The sequence below is a fragment of the Anser anser genome (assembly GCF_964211835.1).
Source record: "Anser anser genome assembly, chromosome: 13".
NCBI classification, from domain to species: Eukaryota; Metazoa; Chordata; class Aves; order Anseriformes; family Anatidae; genus Anser; species Anser anser.
The window spans coordinates 18,188,411-18,214,025 of NC_139734.1; the positions used below are offsets into that span (position 1 = coordinate 18,188,411).

Sequence of the window (25,615 nt, forward strand, 5' to 3'; positions counted from 1 at the left end):
CAGAGATTTCCTGGAATAAAAAATGTGCCTGGATTGTTACTTTATCGAATTTTGCTACTGTAGGACATATTAAAGGACAAATCAACTCTCAAGCATCCATTCAAAATATACAAGGTATTTGCATGTGAAAAATGTCTAAATATATGTTCATTTTCAAATGACTAGTATCTGGACAGTACCTGGACTACGTAAAAGGCAATAGAAATGTTTCCTCACAATTATATGTATAAATGACTTACATGCATGTGTGTGTCTGTGTATGTGCATTGCTTTTTGAAATGTATGGCTGGGCAGTAGACAGGCAGATCTCATTTATCTTATCAGGGTGCTGGGTTTTGAGTCAAGGAAGCTGTATTCAGGGAAAAAAATGGTGTGTTCTTGAAAACAGCCAGCCATATTCAGCTTGAAAAACTTTATGAGACTGCAGAAAAGGACAATAGTATGGGAGTAGATAGGATGCCTGATTCCTCAATACAAACTGGAAGACCCCTCTGAGGAACAGGGCAATTCCACATCAAGGGTCTGCACATCTTGGAGCCTGTAAAGAGTTTGAGTTAGCAGATACAGAACTATGAATTAAAATTTTAGTGTAGTCATACTTAGCTGTGTATATGACTGTCTTTAAGAGGGAGACAAAATTGTTGGGTTATCCTATCTGATCGATCTGCATGAGCCATGAGTCATCCAGTTTTTGAGATGTATAGAGACATTTTTATCACAGATTGAGCCTGTCTTCCCTTCTGAATGTGTGCTTGTTTTCGAGTAGACTGAACTGGCGATGCTGGAGAACTGTAACAATACTGATATTCCAATTTATCATTAAAAGAAAGTAATTAACTGTGTTTTTCACCTATGGGAGTATAAAAATCGAGTTAATTAGAGTTTATTTATTTTTTTAAAAAAAAAAAAGAAAAAGAAATAAAAAAGATACAGTTATTATCCAAAAAATTATGTTGTTTCACAATGGAAAAAAATGTAGGTATACAACTCCACAACATATTTGTGTTCTATTTATATTTTGGTGTTCTTATGAAAAAGCATAACCCTGATTATTGTTGTTGTAATTCCCTATTAAATGAATTCTGTTAATTTCACAAATGAGTGAAGTTTTCATGGGTCAGTTTTGTATCTTTTTGGTCAATGAAAGAGGTGACTCTTCCTTTGCCCAGCTTTGCTCTGTCAGTATGATTCGGTTGATACCTGAGTGTAGTTCTGATTTCTACCTGCCTCATGAATATTCCTGGAGACAGATGCTTTTCTTGGCTAGTTTTCCCCTCAGACTAAGCATTTCAAGCACTGGAACTGTTGTCGGGTGTGGTTGTTTTAAATTTCACCTCATTCTGAGAACTGAAAACTTCTTGCATGTTTTCCTGAAGGGCAACATGACAAGAGGACCATGAATACAAGCTGAGCAAAAGAACTTATTAAGTAAGGAGAATATATAAATATGTTCATGATGGAAAAAGGGCCTTTTGGACAAAAGTCTCCTTTTGTTTTTACATTTTTATGACAGGCCTTATGAGTATTTTTAAGCAGGTATTCTTACATAATATAATATAAAAAGAGCAGTTAACATCCTTTCTTCACAAGATTCACCTTTGGTTAATGACCCTATTTATATAAAACCTAACTATGTATCGTAAATAACTATTCTCTGTGACTTTGTCACGCATTTTCAGACATGATCTTTCTGAAGTGTCAACTTCTGTCCTAGCAAATGACTAGACTAATTCACAAAGTGTATGTAAGGATCACACTATCATTCAGAATGTGAAGTCAGAATTTTTGAACTGTAACAGGATTCACAACACACTGGAGCCCACAGTTTGATATGTAAATATGTGTCTGGTAAGCTGGAGTTCCTTGTTTTTTTCTTCTTTGATATGGAGAGTTGCTTTTAGTTTAAATGATACTATTTATTTACTCAAAAAATCACATTTTCTGAGTGCCTAAGTGGATCACAGAGAGACACTTTTGCTTCAGTGAAATACCTCAAACTGGGACATTACTGGCCTGCGTGCAAATTTCTGTGTTATTTATGGCATCTTTTCTGTGAGGACTGTGAAGTATTAAATACGATGGGAGCAATTTTTTCTTGTTCATTAAATATATATAATTCAAATACATTTAGTGATTTAAATTAAGTACGTTGAGCCTTAAATTGAAATGTTACCATTGTATTTTCTTTCCATATTTGTCTTCTAATTAAGTATAAGAAGTGTATATGTATTTTAACTATGTCTTATTTTATTAAGAGTATTTTTCACACAATTTTTTTGTCAGCACTTCTGTTACTTTAAAGCCTATGAGTCCATCAGGTCTTTAGAATTTAAACTGTTTTTCTGTCTTTCAGTGTCCTAGTAACATAACTAAATGCCCACCAGACAAGTAATTTTACCTTAAAGTACATATGGATGCAAAACCAGAAACGTACAAACCAGGAACGTATAACCCTCCGTGCCTGGATTTCACTTGTTCACACAGTGTATTCATGTAGCTTGCATTGCCTGCTTTTACTTTCAGTCTCACAGTGGTTATTTCATTAGCAAAGCTTTTTTTTTTTTTTTACCTTCAAAGCTTTATGGTGCTGTGCATTTTTTATGATTTATTTTATAGACTGCGGCACCTCTTATAAATAAATACTCAAGCCTTAAAATACAGTTTAGCAATTAAAAAATTAAAGGTGTGGTTTACAGTTTCCTTTTACGTCTTTATCCTGGTATGTCTGAAAGCTTTTTTGTACTACAGCCAAATTTGGAATAGCTCAATCGCCTGTTCTAAGTAACAAGTAAGAAATCTGCAAATGGAAAAATTCTGAATACGTAGCAATAGGTCAGATTGGTTTTACCTGGAGCCATTATGCAGGTAAGTATGTGGCCATGACTTCCTCAGCTCAGAGCAACCTAAAATGGTTAGAACTTCATTCTGAAGCAGGAGGAAGGATGAGGAAAAGATTTGTAAAAGTTGGTATTCAAAGTTCTGTGCCCTTAGAAATTAATAGATTATACTATTCTAGTATTATCGACTTCAAAATGGTGTAGTTAGTATTTGGAACAATAATTTCTCTCTCCAATAAACCAAGGCATTGTTGATCTTTGATATAGATTTAACCATAGCCTCATAACTGGTAATTTGATGCAATAGAAACAGATCATTAGATAGAATCAAGAGGTACTGAGCCTCTACTGCAACTCTAAGTGCATTTTGGGGTTTCACTTTGTTCCTTGGCACAGTAGCCCTATCATGTGTGTTGGTCAAAACTGTGACAGGATAGTTACTATGTGGTTCCTTATGATCCTGCTAGGGTATTGGGGGGGCTAGAGGGGGGCGTGAATTTTTTCTTTTTTAAACTGTGCTACTATATAGAACAATCATATCCTGATGTATATCCTGTACTGTATAATGATGAGCATTTACATGGAAGACTGAATTATATAGGATGCAACGTCCTCTTCATATAGTTAGTTAATGAATGTAGTGGAAAATGAATGATGGAAATATGGTCTGTCCTGTGTAATACCAACATCTAAAAATTGGATTATATTAAAATACCTTCCATTTTGCAATAAAAATGTTGCATCATGAAGATGCAGTAAAAATATTTTGATAGTTTTGTTGTTGTTGTTTTATAGGTATTTCTTGAGCTGCTTTATTTACTAATTTAAGGATTGCATGGGAGAAAGAATTTGGGCTGCTATATCTGGAGAAAGGAGTTAGAACTGGGATTCAGAATTGTTCAGGCAGGAAGCAAGACAGAAGGAATCTTGATAGAAGCAGAAATCAGTATGGACAGTGTCTCAGACTGGAGATAAAGCGAAGATACTACACTGAATACTGCCAGTTTGGCCTCAGGGCCTCTCCATACTACAAAGGTTCCCGTACAGGAGACCACCTGATTCACTCTCTGAACTCAATTTTATGCTGATCACTACACATTATTCAAGGTAATAATATATACAACATGTTAGTGTCCATGCATTATATGATTACTGTAGGAGGAAGTCTCCATTGGAAGGAGAAATTTTCAAAAAAATGAATACTTCAGTGATTGTGTTGGCTTCAAAAGTAGAGTAGTAGCAACACGGAACATTGCTTTAAGTTTGGTCTTAAATAATGTGTGATTCTTGTCCTTGTCAAGAGCAGGTGGTGAACGAAGGACAGCAAGCACAAAGTGTATAAAAGTTTGTGTCAGAAATGAGCACAGCTGAAAATACTGAGACTTTGGATCAGCTTGCTTTATTTTATTTTTTATTTTTTTTTATTTCTTTAAACACACTTATGTCTCACTTGTTGCTAACTAGGTTAATATGAGCAGAGAACAGCAATTGGAATGTAAACTTGCTCACTTAATCAAAGGGGGATTAAATGATTTATGATTTATGATCAAATCATAAACTATCATACCCTTTCTAAAATTTACAGGTTTAAGTTGAAGGTGCAGGAAGATATGTAGGACCTGAGGGGATTCTCAGCTTGTTTCAATATGTATTATTATCTTCCCAGAGGACACCTGTGATGCAGGCACTAATAGAAGAGGTTAATTCTCTGGAGGAGAAGGTGGCTGAACTGGAGCACTGAGGAAATTAGAAGCTCTTTACATGAACACTGTGGAAGTGAAGGTAGAGTTTGTGAAGATCTTGCATCTTACATTAAACAATCCTTGCATATTGTCAGTGAGTACAGATTAGGTTTCTCCTTATACAGGCCACTCAGAGACAGACATGGCAGCTCCCTTTTGCTATCCATAACATGCAGTTGTCTGTCTTCAAATGGTGGCTGACTCTTTTGCAGGCTTTCACAAAAAAAATCACCAGAAAATTCCAAAATTCCAAAATTTCCTTTGCATTACAAGACTCGGAGAGAGATTTTGGTATAGATTCTGAAACTGACCATTAAACTAGTAATTTGAGAACAGACTGAAACCGAACTACTCTGTTTTTTCAATAATTTTGTTAGGCATGTACATAAGTGTGTTGGAAACTGAATGCTGACTTTATAGTTGAAGTTGCTTTGAGCTAAATGTCTTTGAATCTTCTTTTAAGAAAATTGGCCCACCAAAATCTCACTGTCAAAGTTCTTCCACTCCCCTACCAGGAATGTGTGATAAATGTTTCAAGTAAAGGGTTTCAAATGATTTTTGCAAAGTCTTATAAATGTCCCATATGTCACATTCTCTAAAATTATAATCTATTATCTCACTCAAGTGGAATAATAATGCAATGAAAAAACTAAATTTATCCCAGGTGCCCCAGCAGGTTGATTCTTCATTATGTGTTAATCGTTAATGGCAGTTTTCCATGGAGCACCTGCCAGTACTAGTGAGCAGAGCTTCCAGAAATTATATTTTAATTTTAAGCATAGGCACTATCAGAAGAGAGAGAGTGGCGTTTTTTAATCAATACTTACTTAAGGGGTGTGTGAATGTGAACTAGATGGGCATATATATTATTTCAAGCAACAGTACAAAATATATTGATTTATAGAACTTAATTAAAAGATTATTCTTGTTGTTGTGTTCTAACTTTCTGGAATACTTTTCTAAAGTACTGCATGTACTGTGGGTAAGACAGTGACAATTATCTGCTGAGACACTATACTAGTATTTTTATGTATATACAAATTAGTAATATAACATTCTACAGGGTTAAGGATTAGAATTAAGTCCAACTGGTGTTGAGGAATTTCACTGTGCAACTTTGCTACTTATTTGGAGTAATATTAGTCTGTACTTCAGTTCTTTTTTCAAGGTAAAAAAAAAAAATGGTGAAAAATTATTAGAGTAGGATAAAAATTAGTTGTCTTCATTTTTTAAAATGTGCTATTCTGCACTAACTACAATCTAGATTTAAATGAAATTGTTAAGGTGACTGCATGTATATCTTTGCTTTGTCCCAGGAATTTAAATTGACAATTACAATACATGGTATAAATATATGAAGAGATCATTGTAAGTTATATTTTTATGTTCTTACAACAATTCATTGAGGTTTACTACACTTCAGAGTCCTTTTGGATCTGTCTTTCTGTACCTCTAAACTATGACCTGTTAAAGTTCTTTATGCTCTGACAGAGTGTGTCTTTGGCTACGTCTTACGCCCAGGATTTGAGTGTGCAAAGTGGGAAGAATCAGTCATTCAGTCTGTGCTGATCCCTGATCTCTATGTTTATGTGACCAAAATCAGAGCAGGTCAAAGCATAATCTTTGTGCCCCAGCATGCCCTATGCTTTTCTTGGGATGAAAGTTTATTCTAGAGGAGTAGTATGTATCTGAATATTGATTCCACAGTGCAAAAATATATTGCAAAGCCTTAAAAATATATAATATTTCATTATATTATTTAAATTTTTTTAAATATTTTTTTAAATATTTTTTTGAAATAGTATACCTGTATTAATCAACATCACAGCAGATAGATTTAGCAGATAGCAGATAGCTATTTAGCAGATAGCAGATAGATAGCAGATAGCTAAGCATATTAAAACTGTTTTTGAAATTATGTCCATCCAATTGTCCAGACAAGGAACAAAAAGAACAGTGGATTCAGGATTTTGATTCATGTTGTGCTAGCTACTTTTCAAATACAGGGAAAGAAACACATTATTTTCCTAATTGTCTTCAAGCTAAATAGACAAAGCAAACAATAGATTTTAAATATGAACCTAAGAGAAATAGGCCACAACCTCGTACAGTTGCTGATTGTTTTCTTCCCTTCACCTTTGAAAGTTGAGTTACTGAATAGATAAGGTTGCCCATAAGAACAGTGAAACTGTTCAGTGAGTAGATCTAACATCTGATAGAGGTTTGAGAAAGCAGGAATAGCAGTTAGGGGCAGTAATATTTTTGTCTCAGTTCTTTCACAGAACAAATTACATTTGGTGGACAATAAAATAACTGAAAAGCTAAAAGATGTTTTGAAATTTTAGGTAAAGATTTGATATGTTTTTTCTGTGTAATCTAGTTGTATGTATATATATGCACTTTTTATATGCATAAAATAAAATGAAAAGTTGAAAAAAGTGACTTGAAGATGCTCTTGATGGAAAGAGTATGATGATGTTACTTGACAAAAATTCCAGTTCAGTTCATGACTCTCAGTGAAGCATGTTGTATTTTCCAGTACTACATTTCTTACATTCGTTACATTTCATGTTCAGTACTAGATACTGCTTTGAACCTTGTTTATATTTTTGAATTTATATGCAAGCTTTGCTGTTTAAATGACCCAAATAATCAGGAAATTGATTATATGAAACATTTTAAAGATGTTAGGGAGAAAAAGGAGAATATATCATTCTCTGTTTGTAAAATTCTAGGTGTTCTTTTTAAAGATAAATGCATATTTGAGTTGAATGTGATTCAGCCTGTGAAAATATGTCAGTATTTTCTTCATACATGGCCAATTTCCCTTGAAAGTCAGTAAAGCAGTTCTCGCTAGCAAATACTTTTCTCTTGTATAATCTTTCTTTTCACATGAATACAATCCAGACTAGAAAATTATAGACGTAAAAGAAAACGGGCATTCTTTTTGGAGGTGTGAATTGTTCAGTTTTCATATTGCCTGAATAAAGGAAGAAAACCTCTTTTGATTACAAAATTACAAATACCTTAAGGCTTTCGAATAGTTATTCTGCTGAAACCCCACATAGAACTCTGGAAAGGCATTCATGACAGAATGATCCGTTCTTTTTCCTATTTGCAATGTAATTAAATGTATACGATTCTATCCTGTCAGGAAGAGAGCAAACAGTTTGTTTCTGGGTTCTGAGAGTTGGTATTTGATGTTCAAATTCATCATTGACTTCAGCTTTTTTTGCATTCGGTTAAAAAGATTTTGATATGTAATATAGATTGTGCATTTACAAAAGAAAAAGAAGAAAAAGTTTTGCTTCCAGGTCATGCAATTTTGTTTTGTTTGTGAGAAATGAGGGGGGAGAAATAAAAAACAAACAAAAAGTGTAACCAAAGACAGGTAATTATGGAAATATACAAATTATTAAGATTTTAAGATGAGGTGTTCAGGATAAATTACAGAGCAGTCATATCTCAGATAATGAAGCTATGTTTTAATTCAGATTTCCAAAAGTGATGGGAAGGAATTCTAAGACAGAACCTTAAACCTCTAAGATAGATGTGGTCTATACAATTAGGCTTTTGGTTTATTATTTTCCCAAGCTTTTATTGGAAAAAAAGCTGGAAGATCTTGCACTTTGTACTTCAGCTTGGCTGCTCAAGTGAAAATGCTGAATATAATGTTAGGATTAATAGGAGGGGGTATAATGGTGAGACTCATGCATGTGCATATGGTGGTAGTGGGGAGTCTGAAGGGAATTGTTTTTCTCTTCAGTATTTCAATTAGTTGTTTTGGAAGGGGATTCTTCAAGTAGCATTACTTCTATTGGTCAGTTAAACTGTTTGCTTGCTATAAAATTGCAGGATATAATAGCAACTCTTTACCGTCAAATTCAGCTTCAGAAATTAATACCTCACAGGACTCAAGAGCTTTAGGGAGAGTCCTACACATGTAGGACATATGTACATATGTACATAATGTGACATGAAAGATCTGTGATGATTTGATAGTTTTCTATGATTTTGCCTGTATTTTCACATATTTCTCTAAGAAGTTGAACAGTTCCAAGAACACTGGAAATTCTTATGTCCACCATTAAGACTACAGAGGTCTAGTAATAGAAATGTTTATGATAATGATTGCTTGGTCTTGGAGCTTTTTTTTTTTTTTTCAAGTAAATTTTGAACTTCTGACATTTTTGCATTATAAATTAAGAAATACAATGTACCAATGCAAATAGGATAACAGCCTTGTTGAAGAACTGGACAGATGTTTAACAATTACTTAGAAATATTGATTCTGTGTTGAGTAGAAGGTGCTCATGCAGAGTGAAAACATCCGATTTCTGAGATATCAAGCAGTTGCTTACACAGTTACTCTAAAATGTTGACAAACTTCAAAGTCACTGTTTGCATTTGTCTAGAAATAGAATTTAAAGTAAGAAAAATTAACATGGAAAATGTTAACCTTTTGATCTCTGTAGATTCACAGTTACTACACATTCATCACTTTGCAAACTGTACAGTGATAAGATAGAGTGCAGAGCTTCCCACAGAGCTCTATGGCTGCTGTGCTCGTAGAGAATGACACTGCAATGTTTTTTGTGGAAGCCACAAAAAGGATGACTGATGTTTAAAAAGCAAATACAAAACTTAAAAATGTTTTGGCTGTTTTGTGCAGAATAGGTGAGTGTTGACTCCTCAGAAAGGAGCCTGCAACACTCCATTAACATCATGAACTAAAGCAATATGCATTCCAGTTTCTTTATTTTACAGCAGTTTTATGGATTCATAAAGTACTTTTGTATAATAAACAGCTCAATGGAATATTATCTGAGAATGTTTCCCAGGTTTATGAGAGACACAATATGTTTATATGTTTAGCTAATGTTTCAAAGATTATTTAGGTTCTCATACAGAATGTATTATACTTTTGAAGTATCGTACACTTTCTGGAGTAGCAGGACAGCAGCTTTTTGTGAAATTCCTTGTCAAAATCTGGAGATGTGAGATGTTTGTATAAAGAATAAAACTGTTTCTGCATGGCCATCATTTCAGTTGAAACCTGAAACCTAACCTGATAGAGAAACAAACAAACAAACAAAAAAAAAGAGTTTAAAGAAAAAAAGACAACTTTTTGACACCTCTGCAGTCAAATACTTGGATTTGGGAACATGAGAGAAAACATTATCCAAGGCAACGGCTTAAATCTTCAAACAGTAGAACTAAGTGACTCTTCTGTGAAAGAAACTTTATTTTGCCAGTGATGTTTTTAGCCCAAGTAATTGGAGATTTTTTAATATTGTTCTCCATACTCTCTTTCTGTCTTTACTGATGAAGTCATTTTACTTTTCTGACAGCATTGTGGACAGTAGTGTTTGAGTCTGTAGGTCAGCACTTGAGTTCGTGTTTAGAAAAACTTGATTCCTTTGTGGATATGGTCTAAAATAGAATTAATACTCTGAAGTCTTGTTGTGACTGCTGAATTCCTCTTTCATGTGGATTTACAAGGAAGCTGCAATAAATTTAGAAACAATTGCTGGTTTTTTTTTCCCCTCCTTTTACCAATGTAGTAGCTAGATACACTTACTAATAATTTCATGTGTGCTGAAGACTATTTCTGTTTCAGTTTCTTTTTTAACATTTGTGTACTTTTGGAAGAGCAAGATAATTATTCTTCTTGGCTCATTTTCAAACCAACTGTATTACTGATGCATAATAATTCCTAATTTCCATATTTGGTCAGTATTTTCAGGTTGCTGTTTGATATTCTTTACTGTATGTACCCTTTTTAAGTATCATATAATGTGACAGTGATAACAGTTTCTGAACAGGAATAAGTGGTGGCAATCCATTTTGAAAGATTTATAGCACAATAGGAGATGATCTGTACTAATCATGGAGGACCACACTTCAAATAATTTTGTTCACCAGGGGTGACTATTTTCAGTCTCAGAGTGGCTAGAAGTATTTATCATTTTTCAAATGTTTCCATCACAGTATTGGTCTCCTGCTGTTGATCTGACAGACCACGTAGAAAGCTCCCTGTATTTTTTGCTTTTAAAGTAAATTCAGTAGGAAGGAGGTAGAAAAGATTCTGTAGTCTGCTATGAAAATAAATAAATAAATAAAAAGTACATAAATAGACCATATCCCTAAAAAAAAAAAAAAGTAATCTTCAAAATTAATGAGATTTGAGCATTTAAGACCTATAAAAATGTTCTAAAATAGGTTGCAGGATATTTTGGAACACAACCCTGATGTTCTTGAAATCATTCTTTGACATTTTTAACTGAAATATCTCAGCATATCAACCCTTTTCAACAGAGTTTGTTATATAGTGTAAATCAATGCATTTTTTACACATCACTAGATCATTCTGCACTCAATGCTTAGAGGTTTCTGAGACCAACTCCTATCAGTGCTCATGGGAATTAAATGAATTTCCAAATACAGAGAATAGCTCTTAATATGAATGTATTTTTTCCAAGCTGCAAATACAATTTTCTTTTCTGTATCAAGTAAGAAATTCACCAAAGTACCTTGTGCAGATAGCAAGGCATAATCTATTCAAAATGATTTAGTCAAATGTTTGTCCCAAATTCCATATTTTTTGTTCAACCCCCCCTCCCCTTTTTTTTTTCAGGAAAACACTCTAATTTGTTTAGGAGTAGAAGAACCCCATTTAAAGATTTGCATAGATATGCACAACTGTATTTTTAATAAATTCCAGCATTGTGTAATTTTTCATATGGTGAAAACACTGACCTGGACAAAAAGTTATATATTGAGAATAGGAAAAAAAAAAAAACTTAAACACTCAAAGTTTTAAAAAGCACTCTCTCTTTTTATATTTAGGAATTAAGTAAATTTAAATTGCAGAGTCCTTTCTTTTCCTGCACTGCATTTCTCCATAGCCCAATAAGCCTACCAGAAAAATCAGTTTTCAGTGAATTGCACACTGCTTGGCATTTTCTGAAAAGCCTTCAGTACTTAGTTCAAATATATTTTACTAACAGTTCACCATAATTTCTTGACCACTTTTTTACGTTCAACTTCACTGACCACCAGTTTAATAGCTTTTACTGTTTTGTTTTTAAAGTTCTTTTTTGATAATATTTATAAGTAAAATAAGTACCATTATACTTTCTTAACAACATTTCTGGTACTGTCAGTCTGTTGCTGAGACTTTGGTGCTGAATTTCAGTGTCCACTAGTTTAGCTTATTGTGAGGAAAAACAGTGATGCACAAGTTAACTTGCAGTGTGTTTGATGTAGCAGAGATTTAGAACAGAATCAGCAATCAAAATCTGATTTCAAACACACATCACTATTCAATTCTGAAGAAGGTATTCTGTCTGACATAGCATTCGAACAGATTTAAAAACAAACAAACAAAACAATTCTACCCTTGTTGCTCAGCAAAACCGTTAAAGAACTTCATGTTTTATTTAACAATACATTCAAGCATTGTAAATTTTTGCAGTTACTTATCTATCATCTTAAAGGACTGTATTCACCAGAGCTTCTTGCCATGGACTCTGAAGTCAGTATCACCTACACTTTTCCTCCACCATCTAACCTAGGAAACATGGTAATTCTCTTATGATTCTTATCCTGAACTATTCAGATGCCTTTTTTTTTTTAACCCATTTTTCAGTTTCACCTCTTGCATGGTACATTGGTTTTGTATCAATTCTGAGCTCTTTCTATGATTTTTTAACCATTCTTTTCATCTAGACTTAGTTTCCCTCTTAGAAATCAGATTACAGTATGTTATGTTTAACTTACGCTGTAAAATTTCTAGATTCTTTCCTTCATATGTTAGTTGAAGCTGAGTCCACAGGATATTTTGTGATTAGGAGGCAGAAATAGAAATCAGTCTGCTGGTCAGTAATCAAACAGTGCTTTTTTCCCTGTCTGTTCAAAGAAGGAGGAAAAAGCAAAATACTACATTTTATACTGAGTGAAATGTACAATAGTCCTAACCTGTGAAGTAAAGCCTCACAATGGCTCTTAAAAGTGAATCCCTGTACCTGTGCTACAGAATATAGAGTTTCTGCCATCTGATAGGTATTTATGACTCCTGCCAAGTATATGGATTAATAAAAAAATAAAAATTAAAATTAAAAAAAAAATAATTAAAACATCCAGAAGTCATGGTAATGTTACAACCATAAAGCAGGAAAGAATTCATATACATTATGTGCTTTTGGATGAAATGCAATGCAGATGATAACACAGTAGTAAGTTTTTTCTGTGCACAAAAGAAAAATGTCTTGATATTTTAAATTCATGATGCACAAAGCTATACATTGAACATACACATGGCTCTTTCAACCATCGTAAATACAAACTTCAAATACAGTCTTTGCTTGCAAGTTACCTGATACAGTAATTTTAGCAAATATGTCAGGTGGCCAGTAGAGAGAAGTAAGTTCTGAAGTTTTATTCCTTTTTATGATTAGCTTGCTACATTAGCTAATTGGGGGGGATAATTCATAAAATAAGGTTTCCATGTAATAGAACCCCTTTAACACTCTTGCCTCTTTATAAAACAGAGCCTGTGAATTCTTGGAAAACTTTCACAGTGGGTCTGAAAGATGGACTCTTGTGGCTGTTTACATTTTTTATCTGTCCTCATACCACTTCCAGGAGTGGTTAGACACCCTATATCTATACAGCTACCTTTTGGGTCAAACCTACTTGCCTTGATACTATTTTATTTACTCATTCGCAACCTCCCACATACTACTCTCATAACTTACAATGTGGCAGTTCATTTCTAAATGTAAAAGCAACAACATGCTGTGAGAGCTGTCTGATTCAAAGGGAATCAGATCAGCAAAGAGTCCTTGAAACAGAGGAAGAATGGAGAAGGAAGACCAAAATGAAAAATACCTAAACCAGAATTTGAAAGTCTGGAAAAAAATTGCTTAAGGGGGATATATATACAGAAAGACAATGATAAGGTTGAGAATGATAGAAAATGGTGATTACTGCATTATCCTCTACATCCTTAAATCTCATAGAGGAATCCACTAGTGGCCCCATAAGAAGCAGGATAATGTGCTACATTGATCTTGGTCTCACTCGGTGTGATTTTTCTATTTGTTCATTCTCTTCATTCTCACTCTCTTCATCTGTCTATGAGAGCTTCAGTAACACCAACAAAAAGTGGAACTCACAGATAATGGATATATATATATATATAAACTATATATAAAAATATTTATATTATATGTATACAAACTGCTTTGTAGTCAGATCATATTTACTGCAGGACAAATCTGAGCCACTGATCATTTTCATCTGTCATGTCATGTGATAGCTCACCCAAGTCTCTTTGGGCTCTTTGATTTCTGTATATTTATCTCACAGGATGTCAAGGCTGCTTGCAGGAAGCTGAAGTGATTGTATTCACTAGCAACTAGCAACTCCTGTGTACAAGTTCTTCTCTGGTTCTTTTCTCACCCCTTTGAAATTCCACCCCCCCCCCAAAAAAAAAAAAAAGTAAAAAAAAAATCATGGAGAGGTAAGGGTACAATCAAGGTATTAGGTTGAGGTTTCTGCATATAGAACTTTTTCAAAACCCACTTCAATATTATTTACAGAATTGAGAACAGATTCTCTCTCAAGCAAGCCATTTCACTGGAAAGTCTTTCAAAAAGACTGAGGTTTGTTGTCAAACCTCTATTCAGATTTTTAATTCAGATAGGACAGTATCCTAATGCAAGGATATGCAATTCCAGTGTTCATATTTCCTTTTAGAGTGTTATCTACCTGAGAAATATTCAGATCAAGTGTGCTATCGTAGCCACTTCAAACAGTGGAATTTTTTTTTTTTTAAGTGTGTTTGCATCACACACTCACCTCAGCACACCAGGTAAGTGACTGCAGATCAGTAGGACTGAAATATTTATTGACAATTAGTGGAAGAAAAATGCTTATTCATCTTAACAATTCTATCAGACACATCCTTTATCCCTGCTATGAATTCAGGATTGGGAATTATTGAAGGATCTGGGTGGTGCTCCAGTGTGCTCTTGGGACAGGGCAGAGGATATTCCAAATGTATGTGCAGATCCAGTGCAGATCGAGATCTTGGGTTCATGGAATAAGTCGGTAAAGAGAGAAAACACATGTGAACAATCAGTGTAATACTAGTACAAATTGAAATGAATAATAGCATATTTTGCTGTCATCATAATATTATAAATAAGGTAGCATGTGTAGATCATAGTGCTATGCTTGTATTGTCTATGGATAGCCAAGGAAACAATAAATCCACTTTGTGATGTTCAAGTGTAGAAGTAAATGTCTGAACTATGAAACAGTGACATACTGTACTAAGCATATTGCTTGGGGTTGCCTAGCAATAACTCATTATGGCTACTAATAGAGTGATAGGTTTGATATGAAGAGCTTTTAAGAAAGCGAGGTGGGTAGATGCATCAGCATAGTATAACACAGGGAAATTAAGAGGAAAAATAATCTTTATCAAAAGCGACAGAACTAAGCAGAGAAAAGTCTATTGCAGGAGGATACTGTAAAGGTAATACAGTCACACATTTAGCATGAGAATTTGCCTCTGGGCAGTTACTGTTCAATTTAGCTGCATAGAAGCAACTGGATTTAACCCTAGAATTTAACCCCAGACTTGGAATGGAAAGTAAAAATGTTTCATAATTTATATTAAGTAAAGAATTTTGAATGCAGTAATTTTCATTACCCAGCTTTAAGTGCTTAGTTTACACAGCTAAGAGATACTAGTAATGTATGACCAATTGCTAATTACACATACCTTTCATATTCCCTGAAGTGGAATCAAGGCTGCATGTACATACTCTTACAGAGAATAAAGCCTGTGTATAAGCTCACAGAGGTCCCCTGACATCATTTTGTAACAACTTTCTGTTCAACTACACATATTTCCCGCTTTACGCATTATGGAGCACTCAGCATTTTAAACTGTTTTTGTTAAATATCTGCTGTGATTCATTTCTGAAATAATTGCATTTCAGTTCTGGGAGTGATGCTGATACAAATAAAGTACTTGGGTATCTTTCGGAATAAAGCATGTTTTACAAACATGAAATGATAAATAAAGACCACTTATAACTTAATGATAACCATCCTATATTCATAGCCATGAGCCACACAGGAGTCTTTTATATTGCCTCTTTATATTTTTATTTAATTTAATTCTGAAACTGTGCTTCAGAAAGAATCTGGAATCAGTCCTATGCTGTGAGATTATTCTGGAACCATAATGGCGGTTGCCTCTCTAGACATAATGAAAATGTATACAAAGTTAGAGAGTTCATGCTCAATTAATCATTGCTCCTGCAATTAGTTTTATTTAAATTTTAATAGGCAAAGTTCACTGCAAAATTTTAATTTAATACCGAGGACATTAAAAAAAAAAAGTAAATAAAAGAGATTTGAATGGTCTTTAGAGTATCCTGTAGTTGTTTTTTAATTTTCCCAACCCTTTCTTCTCTTGCATCTTCTGTTTCAGTGTATGAGCTAATACAAGTGTTCACATATCTCATAATTTTTCAGAGTATTTTAAGTCCCCAAATATTCAATAGTATAAGGTGTGATATATGATAGCACATCATGTAACAATATGATAGTACATCAATGTATTAAATATATGTATTAATATATCATATTTTAATATATTACACATATCCAAATTAATATTAGTATAGTGGACCACGTGTGGAATACTGTCATCTGCTGGCATGCTGGAATTTTTGGGGGGGTGTAGCCTGTGCCACTTGAAATCTCCCTGAATTCCAGCAGTTCCCAAAAAATATAACTTGCAATCTTTCTGTGTTATCAGTGCAATTGGATCATGCTGTTATTTTAAACTGTGCTTTCAGAGAAGACCTTTGTTTGCAGAAGCCAAAATAATATTATATGGATTTTTGGACTGTCTACAGAGAAATCTAGATTTTATGGGTATTCAGATTAGCATTATTATCAATGCTGTGTAAATGTAGGTCCACAAACAGCCATATCCAGCCATTTTCCTGTTTGTTTTCATCTGCAACTAGATGTCTTGATCAGAACATGTTAAATTGCTACCTATCTATTTCAGTTTGCTGGAAGGAGCAGTGGTAGTCTTTGCTGTTTAAGATGGATGGTTCACTTGTTGTTCACAGGAGGAGAAAAAATTTCCAATCATTCTGCACCAATGGAGTCTGGCAAGAGCTACTGAGAAAAGGGAGGATAAATGCCATCAGAAAAAAAAAGGCAGATTTGAGGGTGCTTTCCAATGTATAACATTACTCTTACTAGAACATGTGGCTAAAATGCACAAAGCAGTATCTTAACAGTGGTACAACCACAGAGTTTACGAGTTTACTTTGTTTTAAATAGCCATTCTGAGTAATTTAGCACAAATGACTTTTTTTTTCTTTTTTTTTTTTTTCCAAACACCCTATGTATTGAAGTCCTTCAGTTATAGCAGGCTCAGGGTATGTAATTATTTTCTTTTCTCTTCTTGTGACTTGTGGCCAGTTGTTTCTGTTCTGTTGCTGAAGTTGTTTGCTGTGGAGCAGGAGGAGGAAGAGAGCAATGTTAGAGTGCTTACTACTCTGCTCGTAATAAGACATTATTATGAATATTTTTTTTTTTTATAATTCACCAGTTCTGTCCAAGGATAAAGTTGTCATAAAAATGAGTTGTATCTATGTATGCTGGAGAAACATTTTAGCTACCTGAAAAAGCAACTAGAAGCTTCAGGTTTGCCATTTCCTTTCTTATTCTGGGTCAGTGCTTTTTTTCCTCCTTTGTCCCTTTAGCTACTTGAAGTTGCACTTCTGCAACCTGACATATAATGAATTATTTTGCACAGTGTACTGTGTCTCAAGGAAAAGAGGACATGCTTAGCTATGCAAATAGCAGATTCTTAAATAGTACTGATATCTGTATCTGTTTGGGAGAGAAACAGACAAACTAACAAAATCTAATTGTGCTACTTTTTTCCCGTTTTGACTGTTCTAATGAATGCAGTGCTTGTTGCTTCTTCTATGTCTTAAGTCTTCTATCACATGCTGTTGCTAAGAAACAGTGCTATTACAAGCAATCTAAATAAAAGAACGAATTCCTATTAAATTCACTATCAAAAAAGAGGGGTTATTTGCATGGTTTCAGGATTTTTGTTTCCTGAAATGCACCAACTCAATCAAATAGCTTCTAATTTAAATGTTCTTGATATAGCAGTAGATGAAATCTATAATGTTGAGTGTTTGGATGAAGACCCCAACTCAAAGTTGTCTGAATGATCTCCAGCAGAAAAGCACATGATACTTTTTAAAGAGCTAATTGCTGTCTGCTAGGGAAATAAAATCTTTTCTGAGTTACAGAACAGTAGAACTTTATGAATAACTGAATCTCTTGGTTCGCCTAGTTGAAGCAAAATAAGAGAAAACAGGAACGGTCCAATGTGACCTGAAACTGGAGCAGGGTAGAGAAGTTTTCGTTTTAAACAAAAACTAGCAAACAGCAACAACAACAACAAAAAGGACAATGCTTTGGTTTGAATTTAATGTTTTTCAAAGTTAAAATACAAACTCAAGTTCAAAACAAAATGCCACAAGAAGAATATGGCACATAATGAAAACAAAGGAAATACATTTTCCCAGCTAAACTTCCTTCACAAATTAATTAGCACAGAAATAAAATGGTTAGAGTGAAAAGAACTTCTAATAAAGTAAGTTCTACCCTGGAATTTCCTCTGAATAGGGAGGGGTAGGGCCCATTTCTAAGAGATCTTCCAAATTCTCACACATCCTTAGATGGTAGCTTAGGGTACAGATGGCAGCAATGACTTTGGAGTCAAAAATGATCTAAATGATGTTTTCCAAAGAACGTGATGAACATAATGAGATTTCTTTAATAATTTTCAAGGCATAGATATTGAATTACAGTATTTATACATTAATGAAGTTTTGTAGCATTGCTATGAAGTATTTTTGAAGGCTTTCTGCTTTAATTTCTTTGTTTGGCTTGGAGTGAGCCTGAAATTTCTGTAGTGAAATGGAATAGAGTGTACAGATGAAACTAATTAAATACTAGATATCGCTCTTAATTTTGAAGCTCTGATTTTTTTTTCCCAAACAGTCTCAACTTTGATTATTAAAATATGTATGGTAGTTCTCACCCTGTGTAACCTGTGAATGTTTGTCCTCTTTACTAATTAGGTGTCAGGATGTCAGTGATTAATGTAAAATGATGAATAAATTACAAATAAAAGCCATAAGTATGTGCAGAGCCATTTAACTAATTAAAATGCTATGCAGCACCAAGCACACTAGTGATAACCGCTTCTGACCTTTGAGTTGGAGCTTCATTTTCCTGGAATTTCATTGATTGATTAAGTAGATGGTAATAGTTAAGTCAGTCACAGCTGTAAAACTCATTTGTCATAACAGCGCAAAAGACAATCTCCATCTGTCATCACTGAAAAGAGTTCAACAGATTTGATCTACTTTTCAGTCCTGTACCTATTTGTAATTCAACATTTACATAATAGAGGAAAATATGGTTAAACTGCAATCGCAAGTAGTGATTAAAACTTAATCATGACAAAAACAAATGTGTAGAAAATAGAGATGGCTCTGCGAAAATCCTGCATTCTTGCTTTAATATGCCTACCTACTTCCCCCCCTCATAGGAAGGAGACCGCAGACATCAAGTTAAATGTCATGAGAAATGGACAGAATACAATTTGAATCATTCCTCATATACCTGAGGGAGAAGGAAAAGTAATTCCTTAGGAAAGAAATTGTCACTAGTGAGCACTTAGGCAGATCCATCTCTGGGCTTTCTTTAATGTCCTGCAGGGTTTTTGACCTGCATCCATGTGCAGTGGTTGAAACCTAGACAAATTGATGATTGATAACTGTGGGTCATAGAATCTAGTCAGATGTGTATATTCATATGCTACTTTTGCTAAGTCATATCAATGCCTTCCTGTCTGCTTAGCTGCTCTGTATCTTTAGGAAGCACAAATCTCATGGGATAGTTTTTTCTTCACTTCTTTTTCCCTGAACATATGATTGCTGTTTTTACTTTGTCTCATCTATTCCTTATCAGAGCCATTATGGCTTTTCATCTTTTGCGTTCTCTCTCTCTTTTTTTTTTTTTTTTTTTTTTGGAGGGGGGGTGGAAGAGGAGAAGCTTGCACAGAGGCCGGTCTAAATCTAAGCTAATCATGCTTTGCTAGTGAGAATCTTGATATCAGGTGAGAGTACTGAGGATGTCTTTCCTGAATTTAATTCCACTCTGGATGCCTAACAACTTTTGTAGATTGGTCGTTCAGTGGTTTATGTTTAATCTCATGGAAAGATGCTACACAGCAGTCAAGTCACATAGCTCCTGGTCTTTGTATCATTTTGACCAGGCTTGTGTCTGCAGGGTGCTACAACTCCCTTGCAACCCAAAAATAGGGCACTGGGGAGCTAGGGAAAGCTTCATACATGCTGATGTGGGTTCTGTTAGGGGTCTGCACCTGATCTTATGGAGTACAACTCCATAGCAGTGTTTTTACTAGGATTCATGTTATTAAGAAATGACATGTTCAGGAATCAGAGTTTTCTCTCACAGAGAGCTCATCAACACAAAAACCTGAGTATCAGATCCAGGATTTTTCAAACATCCGGTCATTCAGCAGAAGTATATAGAGCAATGAAATAAATGGTATAAAAGAATTGAAATAAATTTTCATTACAGATCAGTCTGAAACTTTAAAGTCAAAGATGAATGGATTTAATTAGCTCAGGACACTATTTGGTTTTCCTATAACACTAATTTGTCAACTTTACAGCATGCAGGCCCTTAGGCCTTCATTTGAATCAAGTCATCTTTATTTTAGAGTGTTTAAACTAGCCATCTATTGTAGCATTCGTGATACTCTGCAAAATGTGACAGATTGTGACTAGGGCATTTATTTTCATACCTGTAAATAAATGAAGAATTGTTTTATAGTGTTCCAATAAGTCTATTTTATGATCAGTCATGAAAAAGCTCAAAGAACCACTTTTAGAACAGGCTGTGGCTCTGCATTATTATGCTTTCAGTTAAGGTAATGGGAATTCAATAGAGCCCTGTCTGAAAGGATATATCCTGCCAGTAGTGCAAGTGCAATAAGGATCAATTTGATAGGCATTAATTACTTCAGTACTCATCTGGTGATTTTTTATTATTATTATTTTATTTTTGTGAACTGTGTGTATTATAGATCTAGTGCATCTGCACAAAACTAGACCCCTTTCCTCTTCCAGGCTTTTAAGCTGTGCTGAAGCGAAGAAGGTGCATCCAGCAGTGAGATGTAAGGAGCGATTGTGGTGAGAGTCACACAAGAGTACTGGGAACTCTGAGTTCAGGTCATCCCTGCTTTAGGTCGTCTACTTTTTCTTCCTCCAGGTTTATGCCATGAGCTCTTTGCCCTTAAGAGGACAGGCTTGCACCAGGTTTCAATATTGATTTGAATTTTAAAATTTGAAATAATTTGAAAATTATTTCATATAAATGAAGACATCAGCCAGCATCCAATTACTTTGTACACTATCAAATGATACTAACAGAACCTGAGTTTCCCATTCAGAAATGACACTAAGAGTCAGGCTTGTGAGAATATCTTATTTGCTTTATAAAAGGCTGTTCAGAAAAGAAAGATAAATTGCTCATTTTAAATAGCTGTATAAAGAAATTAAAGTGATATATTCTGTAGCACTGGAAAATTGTCCTTGCTCTTTGGCTTCTGTCCCCATATGTTTTTTAAGATCTTGTTTATAATGGGGATTTGCTTCCATTTCAGTCAAGGACAAACTGCTGTCAGAATAGCTAATTTGTTGTAAATGCCAGCTGTGTAGGGTGTCCCATTACCACAGCCTGTTCTTTAACTTACTGTGGTTTCAAGGAAGAGTCATTTGTGCCAGTACAAGTAGGAAACTTCATTACCTACACTAAGACTGGGGTCAGTGTGAGGGTCTGAGCTGGGTGAAAATATTGATCCTTACAGCTGTTCATCACTGCTCTGCCCTGGAAGCAAGTCCCCTCTGTCTCTCCTCGTTCAGCTCTGTGGGTGCAGCAGCATATGTGGCTGTTCCCTGGCTGTGACACACGCAGCTGTGCAGGTGAATTTGTGGGAGTGGCAATTCTAGCACAAGAGAGGAGGGCCATGAGACCATTGGGGTGGCTAGTAGGCTCAGCTGCAAGCAGGACTGCAGCTGAGGACCCAGTGCAAAACTGCATTGTACAATTAATCTGATATCTGATTGCTGATAGCTATGGAGCCAAGCAATATTCTTGCTAATAAAGGCAGCAAAGAAACTTGTTGCTGTTGACTTCATCTGTATTTTAAGAGTCGGAATGAGCAACAGTGCGCAAATAATCTTATGGTAACCTGAAATATTTCTCAGATATAATATCACTTACTGTCTGTTTGCAGAGCAGAATTCCAATCTTCTGAAATGGCACTGCCATCTTTCTTTAGAAGAAATGTGTTCAGGGTGACTGTTTTTACAAAGACTTGCTATAGGCAGATTCAGTTTTGCCTTTTTTGTTCTTTACAGTTTTAATCTGATTCTTTTCTCATTCCAAAAAAGCATGAACATCTTAGAATGCAGGAACCAAAGAGTAGATACTTTGAGGAGGTATAAAATATTTTAATTCTCTTGGTTCAGATATATAAAACATGTTTCCTGGGAGTGAGGGGTGGGGGTTTCTTATTAACTCATTTACAAGATAACTGAAGCTATTTGTGTTCAGCTTTAATAAGGCATTAGTGTGTCTGATTAAGGCGTATAAGACACTACAAATAAAGATGTCTTTGCATGAAGGAAATGAACTCTAAGTGAAATATATATATATATATATTTAACAGCAAACCTGAACAATCAAATAAGAAAGAAGGTTTTTAGAAAGTAAAACTGGAGGATAAAATCTTTAATACATATAGAAAGGATGTTGTTGTTGAAAGAAGGGAGGAAAGACTATATATTTTTATGTGCAAGATATGAAAAGACACCAATAATATATAAAAGAATAACTGGTGTTGGCAGTACTGATAACATCATTTTGTGCCTGGATTAAAATGTGCTTTAAAATATTGCTTTAAAATAGTGCAGAGCCAGCTTTCCTCTAGCAGGGAATGTTGTATTCCCTTGATTTATGAAATCTCATTTCTATTGCAAACCATTGCTTCTTCTGTGCTTGCACCTGAGTACTGTCTAATTCTGCAGACAGCTAAACTAGCAGCATTGCTAAAAGAAAGAGGAAATTAGATGTATTAAACCTGAAGAATCAGTGACATTCAAAAAACAGTTTTGCTCTTGTATTTCTCATTTGTTATAAGGCAGTTCCTAATAAAAATTCTAACATGTTAGCCATGGAAACAGTGAGCAATGGAACAAATGCAGGACAGAGGTTCTGACACTTTCTTAATTATAAGATGATGTCTGGTGAAGTGCGTGGCTGCCACTTGTCTTCCTCTGAACTTACTTCTTTTTTTCTCTTCATCGTTACATCAGACTCCCTCCCAACTCCAACTTTAATCAGAAGTGGCAAATTGGATCAGTGCTCATCTATTCTGAAATTTCTTTAGAATTTGTTTTGTAACAATATGATGTTGAGACAGAGAGAGGTGGAAACTTTAAATGTATTTGGTGGCATAGGAGTACAATTCCTTCTACATAGATATGTAGAGAGACAGCAGCTTCTCTTTCTGATTTTGCAGGAGATACATCTATCTCATTACCATATGGCCTCTAGTATTAAGTTTTTGTTTTGTTTTGTTTTTTCCCCCTTTTGAAGAAGTTTGGGGCTAGATTGGCCCCCTTTTTTACAGTGTTTCTTTTAGAGACAGCCAAACTTATAAATATTTGGTTGCTATGCTTGCCTTTTTTGTTAAGAATGTTGTTTTCCTTAAATGCTGATTGTATGTTTTGTTCTTGCAGTCTAGGCTTATGCTTACCTCGGCAAGCTAAAGTTTCAGAATAACACAGGAAGTACTATCTTATGGTATTAGAAATTCTTCTCGTACTTAATGCTATTTGTAGATATGCTGTTTTATTATGGAAAACTTTTTTTTTTTAATATATTTTATTATTTATTATATAACTTCCTGTGAGTTTAAAAACTTGAGTATCTTGTAGGGTTATCGATAGCTTGTTATTGCTACCTGGAAGTCATAGAGAAAATTCAAGAATCTTCAAATAAGTCTGAAAGCTTGGATGTAGTGTTAGGTACACAGGTATTTTTAAAAGATAATTTTGGTTTGAACAAACATCTAGAATGATTATGTTACTCTGGGTACAGAGAAGCAATCTGTTAACTGTTACTTACATTGCTATCCCCTCCTCTTCTGTAGAACCTGGTACTCACTGATTCCAGAAGGTATGTTTATAAGTATCAAAAAAAAAAAAATAATAATTTTTTTCCTTGTTACTTTAAAAACCTTAACATTTAGAGTATTTTCCAAATAGAACGTTAGTTGTCTTTTATAGTGAGAATTTAGTTACATATATGATAGTTCATTATAAAACATTTTTTCAGTTCATTCTTCTAAAGTTATGTAAATACAGGGTTTTATATTCTGTGTGTTTTATTTGTCACTTCATTAATGTAAAATCTCATCAACTTTTTCTGTTGAATGGGAGAAGGGTCTTAAAACCTTTCTACCCATTGAGAAATTGAAATTTTAATTGTGTTTGGTCAGTTTATATCTGAGCGTATTTTTTCCCTTGGATGCTAATGCTCTAATATGTATTGCTTTCTTATTTTCCTTTCAGGTTTTCATTAGATTTGTATCTATTAAATTAATTGTATTATAAAGTTCGTATTAAGTATATGCAATTTGTAGTATGTCTAGTAACAATTCTGCTAGGTCCTTGAATTTTGGAATTTCTTACTTCTGTATCTCTGTGTATTGCAATTAGACCTTTCTGTAGCTAATGAAACATATGTGATTTGTTTGTTTACGCCTGAGGACTGAATTTGTTGCTGAATAATGCAAAAACATACGCAAGGACAAGTATAGTAAATGGAATTAGGAATGTGTGCATAGGGAATGTTTGACTAAAGTCAATTGAAGGAGATGTTCCAGACCTGGCTCTAGCTCTGTCTATTCAGTGCAGGTGGAAGCATCTTCATGTTAATACTTATGCACCTGTATCAGAAAGGAAATTCACCAGAGGCTGCACAAGAATAGCTAAAAGCTGACAAAAAAAAAAAAATGTAGTGGCTCATACAGATTTTTACTTTAAATGGAATTAAAGGACACAATCCTAATAGCTCAGACACTAATAGGCTATTTGTTAAGATACAAGCATTTTCTTTCCTTCCTTGTGTTCTGTTGGTAGATTCTAAACAGAGTAGTCTCTTTATACAGCTATCTAGAAAAATCAGCACATGAACATCCACATTTCACTTTCAAGTATGTTAATATTTGAAAGCAGGTCTAGAGCATAAATATTTTGCTAAAATCAGTTTCAATGAGATTTCGAGCTGGCTTCTTGTTTGCAAAAATGCTAATATTATTCTGCTGAGAATGAACTTGGATTCCTTTCCTTGAAACATCTCGTCATTGCTAGTCCTTTTGTAACATTAATAATCTTCTTTCGTAAAACCTGGTATTTTTTCAACAAGTACAGATAAGATGAAGAGGAAATCCAGTTTAATTAAAAGGTATCAAAATACTGCAGATTTATAGTAGTGAATTAGATTTTCTTCCAGAAATAACTTCAGTGGAATTACATCATGAACGAATGTGGTCCAGTTAATTTTGTAGTTGCATTTTGAAGGAGTGTAAAAGTAGAGAAGAATGGCATCTTGTATAAATTTGTTGTATAAAAAAATAAAAATCTTCCTGGGATGTTTCTTTAGTTGAGAAACTGCTCTGATTTTGACAGCAGCATAGTGGGCGCTGTTCCTTCATCCACAACACCTTCTTTTCTCTGGCATCTATGGTGATGCACAGTGTCAATACAGTTTTGCTCATAAACTTTGACAGATCCAGTATATACTCTA

At 34.4% G+C, this 25,615-nt stretch overlaps 1 protein-coding gene across 1 annotated transcript in view; it reads left to right on the forward strand.

Annotated features, from left to right (window-relative positions):
- The window catches only part of LOC310881070 (uncharacterized protein), a 155,146-nt gene that overhangs the window by 11,823 nt on the left and 117,708 nt on the right, over positions 1–25,615 (forward strand). The window contains exons 2-3 of the mRNA XM_083797803.1: positions 3,633–3,944; positions 4,504–4,619. The gene's annotated coding sequence lies outside the window, so the exon portion shown is untranslated. The remainder of the gene's footprint in view (positions 1–3,632; positions 3,945–4,503; positions 4,620–25,615) is intronic.